At 46.0% G+C, this 6,000-nt stretch overlaps 1 protein-coding gene across 4 annotated transcripts in view; it reads right to left on the bottom strand.

Moving 5' to 3' along the window:
• COL14A1 (collagen type XIV alpha 1 chain) overlaps positions 1 to 1,671 on the bottom strand; it is a 116,066-nt gene extending 114,395 nt beyond the window's left edge. Inside the window, exon 1 of one of the 4 annotated variants that reach the window (XM_062627100.1) lies at positions 1,548 to 1,671. The gene's annotated coding sequence lies outside the window, so the exon portion shown is untranslated. Of the gene's footprint in view, positions 1 to 1,296; positions 1,498 to 1,547 lie in introns of those variants that run through there. The other 3 variants (XM_062627099.1, XM_062627101.1, XM_062627102.1) reach the window with 3 other exon arrangements.
• Positions 1,672 to 6,000: the final 4,329 nt, after the last annotated feature.

Below are 6,000 nucleotides of genomic sequence, written 5' to 3' on the forward strand. Positions count from 1 at the left end.
CCCGATTTTAAAAAATAAAACCTCTCACTTTGAGATAAGCCCTACTCCCATGTAAGAGCTATAAGATCTATAACATATGTAATCCTGCGTAGAAACACCTACTTCTGGTTTTAGAGAAAAGCCATTGCACAGAGATTTATTGGGATACACACAACTGGGATAAACTAGGCACAAGTTTGCCTCTGCACTGACCCATGCTTCAGGGTTCACTGACCTAGGCAAGGCAATCACCAACCTGCAGCCACCTTGCTGCTGACATCATCTGGAATGACAAGAAATACCCTATATCCTCCAGCTTTTGGTGTATTTCTCCTTTTATTGCCTCCTTGGTAAACCAGTTCTCTCACACAACAGCCCTGGCAGCAGAGCCCAAAAGTCCGAGGCCAAGAGCACTGCCCATGAGGGGAGTCCCGCTCCCTGTGTGCTTCTCGCGGGTGGGCTCCAAGACGCCTGCGCTGCAACAGGGCACCTTCCCCCAGGCCTCGGGCGCCTCCCAGCCCGGGAGACACTCGGCACACCTCCCCCAGCTCCGCACCGCCCAGCCTGGCGTCGGCTGCGGGGCCTCGGTTTAGCCCGGGTGCCCCCCGTGAGACCTGCCCCGCACAGCCGCCGCGGCCGCCCCGTCACGGAAAGGGGGAGAAGGCGATGGAGGAAGGAGAGGCGGGGACGCGGTCCCGATGGGCGCGTTTCATTCTCCCCTTCCACAGCCCCGCAGCGCGGCTCCAGCCTGCTCCAGGGAACCGCAACCCACAAGAGGAGCGCCGCTCCTGACCCCCGGGCCCGACTGCTCTTCGAGGCGCCCCCCGCCAGCAGCGTCCCCGGTTCCCCGCCTGAAAGAGAGCGGTTCCCCCCTCCCAGTTAGGAAAGGGACAGCAAAGGCGAGGCGAGCGACGCGTCCCATGGGACCGTCGTGGTGGGGGGTCTCGCCTGCCCGGGTATTCCCCGCTAAACCGGCACCCAACAACCTTGAGGAGCCGGGGCTCAGCACGGGTAGCAGCCAGACCCTCCAGTCTAAGGTGCGGCTGGTTACCATTTCATTGTTGTTATTGTTAAAGGTAAAGCTTTGCAGGCGTTTATAAAGGTCTCCCGCTGACCGCCCCATCTACACTTTGTCCATCCTCCATCCATCCTCCCGCACCCCGCTTTCCCTCCGGGGCTCTGCTCCGGCTGCCGCGGGGTTTGCCGGCAGGTGGGTAGGGTAGCACTCCTGATCCCGGTCCCTATCCCGATCCCGGTCCCGGTGGTGCCGCTGATCCCTCTCCAGCCCCGGGGAGGCGAAGAGGAGCTCACACCCACCTGCGCGGCCTCCGCGGGGCTTTCACGCGGGGCTGTGGTTGGGGAGCCGGCTGCGGGAGAGCTGCTTCCCTCCCCTCCGGCAGCTCTTCCCCTCGCTGCGCCGCATCCGATAAGGAGAAAGCGGAGCGAAAGGAGGCGGGCAATTATAGAGCAGAAGGTGGAAAGAAGGGGGGAAGAAAAAGCAGCCCGTGCTGTGCCTGCGATCCAACCCCCCGCCCCCGAGCCCGACCTCCGCGGGAGGGTGGGGGTACCGTGCAGGTGCTGTGCTCTTCTGTGTCCTCTTGCCTCCGGTTTTGCTACCTTTTAACTCATTTTCCTCTCCCTGGAGTTCCGGGTTCACTTTGTTTTAAATGATTTAGAAGGTGCCTACTCCACCGCGCGGGTTGGAACGCAAGCATCCCCCAGTGCCAGGTATTGCGATGTGTGGATTAATGATTCATGGGAGAAATATTTATATTAAAGTGTTCCAGCACTTGTCTGGCTTGGTATAAACCTTGATTAAAAGCATCATAGTACATATGCACATTTTTTCTCATATGCATAGACACTGCAATGGGGATGTGGAACTGCAGAATCTATATTCATATAGAAATGAGTCACCCTATGGTATACCCTGTTGAATTTACAATTAAGGCCACTATTTGCAAAGTTTGTAAGTCCTGAGAATTTAAGAGGTGAATTTCATTACAATATTCATTGTAATGTTCCTGATCATCTGTATAAAGTTACAAGTGAAATCACTGAATGACTGAAGTTAAGAAACAACAAGCAGAGGTGAAACAGAGGTGCACCCTTTTCTTCGTGTATATTGGAGCCCCTTCTAGAGAAGGGGAAGGCAGTATGTCTGAGGGAGGTGGCTGTGATTTTTAGCACAGGACCTTCTATTACTGAGTAGGACTCCCAGGTCCTACTGCAGTCCCGTCCAAATTCACAGGGTGCAGCACACTTTTGAAACTGCAGAAGTGTTCGAGCTTTAAAGAAAAAGCCGTGTTCTTTTTCCTATGACAAAGGTTTCGAGATCTAGGAATCTGGGAAACCCTTTCATTATGCTATTGCCAGCTGTTTGCAAGGACCAACACTTGTACCAGTCAAGAAGAGAGTAGCTTGCAAGATAACCATTCAATAAGCTGAAGCAATAAGATGCTCAGCTCATTGATGCTTAATGTGACACATTTGGTACCTTTTCACTCCTTAATTTATGTATTTAGCTAAACAATAATACCCAGAAGACAAGGAAGCAGATGATAGGCCTATTTGCAATGCCCTTGAGGACTCGATAAATATACAGAAATAAATCATCATAATCCATGGCTGCTTGAAGGTTCATGCATTTCAGAGCAGGACAAGCAACAGCCTGCCGAAGAGAGAGTCTGGCGCCCTCTCTTTAGCTTTTTCTTATTTTCTCGGGTTTTTTTTTCGGGTTTTGTTTTCCGGATTTATAATGTAGTTTGCAAAGTCCATGAGCACCATCCTGTGGCTATATCTAGTTAAAGCACTAGGACTCATAAATCCTGAGTAGCCCACTGATCTGTAAGTGGATTCTGTAACTCTCTGCAGCCTTCAAATAACTTTATACTTTAATTTTTCATCACCTTTTTGGATCAGAAATGAAACGAATATTTTAAAGTTATGTAAAGTGTGTGCTATTAAGAGTAACTGGGGTGATTTTATTAGTATCAATTTATTTTCCTGAGTTGCAGTGCTATTTTTACACTGTTTGTCCACTTTTTAGAGTGAATCATGCTTATTACCACTGAGCTTTCCTCATCTTTCTCTGAAAACCACCACAGATTTCCTTGCATAATTACAAGGAGGAGCTCATATTCTTCAAAAGTTCAAGCCAAAAGTTACAAGGTAAAGCTTCCTTGAAAGAGTTTGTGTAACCTGGCCATCTGGAAAAAGAATAGCATCGCAATAAGCATAATTTTAATGTACAAATGATTTCCTAATGTCTCCTTCTTGTCTTCCATCCAAAGAAAAACTGACATTTGGAGGGGAAATCTACAGAATGTGAATTGGCCCCATGAATTTACCTCCAATTGGCCAAGCCTCAGTCATTTCAAAAGAGCAATGATGATTACAGCCACCACATTTTAGAAGTATTCACACCAACAAGATCACAGAATCACAGAACGGTTTGGGCTGGAAGGGACCTTCAAGATCACCCAGTTCCAGCCCACTGCCACAGGCAGGGACACCTTCCGCTAGACCAAGTTGCTCCAAGCCCCATCCAACCTCGCTTTGAACACTGCCAGGGATGGGACATCCACAGGTGTTCTTGGCAACCTGATCCAGTGTCTCACCATCCTCACAGTGAAGAAATTCTTCCTAATATCTTATCTAAATCTCCCTTATTTATGCTTAAACGTATTAGCCCTTGTCCTATCCCTACATCCCCTTCTAAAAAGTCCCTGTCCAGATTTCTTGTAGGCCCCCTTTAGGTACTGGAAGGCTGCTCTTAAGGTCTGCCTAGAGCCTTCTCCAGGCTGAACAAGAATATGAGCAAGATATGGACCATACTTTGCTTGGCTAGTATAGACTCCATTAAATTTCTATTAATATGATTACTTGGGAATGATATTGAAGATACAGCTGGAAATAATTCCACTAATCCAAGGGAAGAACAGAATTAGTGCAGGCTGGCAAGTTTGAAGTGAGCGGGGCTGAATATCTAACGACATACTTGAACAAAGTAATGGATCACCAACAGCAGTATTTGTGGGACCTGAACGGAAACCAAAATAAGGGATGATTTTGGTATTTGTGGGGAAGAATTACACTGTAATTATCAATCCTCATCTTTTTCAAATATCGTCTGTTTTTTAGGATATACTTAGGTTATTTCTCTGACTCTTTTGATATACTAATGAACACAGTGCTAGCTGCTATGCCATGTTTCACAAGACTTGGGAAAGGACAATGTCCATTTGGGGGTATTTTAAATTTAAAACAATAAAAAACTAAGTAGATGTTGTATTGTTTTATTACAATGATGTTTTTAAAGGGGACTAGTGGTTTTGTCTCCCAAACTAATATATTTTACAAAAAGATGTACACTTTTTAATGTCTTCTCTTCCCCAGCATCCAAGAACTCCAGTCACATTCAAAGGTTTTGACTATGGGACATCCATTTGCATGACTCAATCTAGTCCCTATGCCTAACATCTTTGCCAAGATCAGTCTCTCAACACTTGCAATAATGAACTGATTTATGAAGTCATGTGCTGAGGGATCAGAGAAGGACTCAGAACTGTATTCTTCCAAATTAAAAATAGAGAAAAAATATTTTAATTAAAAATATAATTGTGATACACCTTTTCAATATACTACCCATGCTTACATCTTACTCTTTCTTGTCTTCATTAGTTAAAACACTTTCACAGCTATTTTGCAATACAAATATACAGTGAAATATTTTTTTTCTAGTTACTTTGTGCTACCATTTCTCAGATACCACCCTCACAAACGTGGCTTTCTACAGCTCTGTTTTTAGGCACGGACTGTCAGAGTAGTACAGCTTTGCTTTGTTATCAGTTGGCATGTCTGATGAATCATTTTCATTTCCTTCGTACTTTTCAGAAGATCTCAGTTCTGTCAGCACTTTAGTGAGCTGCTAGGTTTATCCATCTGAAGCTTATTACACATAATGAGGTAAGTGAAAAGGATATGTAAGAACCCAGATTTATGCCATGGCCATTGAAGTGTAACTGTTCATGTTTAGGGTTGGTCATGCTCCTCCAAACACGCAGGCAAGGGAACAAACTGGGAAAGGGAACATAAGGAGATGAAAAAAATACGACTATTTCTTGGTCATGTGTTCTTCTGTTCATGTCTCGGTGTGAGGGTTCTAGAAGGCAATGGGAAGGATGACGAGTTTAGTGTTTCGTAAAATTAGTTTTTCATTCTGTAGTCAAATTAGATCCCTTCAGATTTGTGAGATGAGATTAATCTATCCTGTGTTTACACTTTAACATCTAAGCTGGCTGCTGAGCCCTTTTCTGGCTCATGCTGAGGAACAGATGTAGCTCTATGAGCCTGGAGACATAGCCAGGACCTAAGCTCCCTTTTCTTAGCCTCTGACAAGTGTAGGTTATCCAGATCCATTTAAGGAGAGAGCTCAGCCACACATTATACCCTGTGAGCAGCAGGGAGGCTGAGTACAGCCTGCAGAGAAACTGGAGCCCCAGCCAGTAATTCCTGCACCCGCAGCCTTGCAGCTGCAGTGATGTTATCTTCTCTGATGTGTGTATTTGCTCACACCATAGGAGCCCAACTTACCTCACTGGATGGGGAGGGAGAATGATCACACATAGCTGCAAGGAAAGAGTTTCCTGGTCTACTGCTGGGCAATGTTCTGGACCCATGGGCATTACACAGCATTACACAGGATCACAGAATCATTGGAAGGCAGAACTTCTAGACCAACCCCACCTTGTTCCAGTCAGTTACAGCAGGTTGGCCAGGGCCATGTGAACTCAAGTTATGAGCATCTCCAAGAATGGAGACTCCACAACCTCACTGGGCAACCTAATCCAATGTCTGATCACTTTCACAATGGAAAAAAAATATATATATAAAGGTGTTTTCTTATGTTCAGGTGGAATTCTGTAATTCTGTTGCTTGGTACAATGAGAAGAGTCTGGCTTCGTCTTCATTCCCTCCCATCTGGTATTTATCTGTATGCCTAAGATCTCCCCAAACCTT

The sequence above is a fragment of the Pezoporus occidentalis genome, unplaced genomic scaffold, assembly GCF_034315485.1.
Source record: "Pezoporus occidentalis ecotype Australia unplaced genomic scaffold, CSIRO_AGI_Poc_V1 ctg3, whole genome shotgun sequence".
In the NCBI taxonomy this organism is placed as follows: Eukaryota; Metazoa; Chordata; class Aves; order Psittaciformes; family Psittacidae; genus Pezoporus; species Pezoporus occidentalis.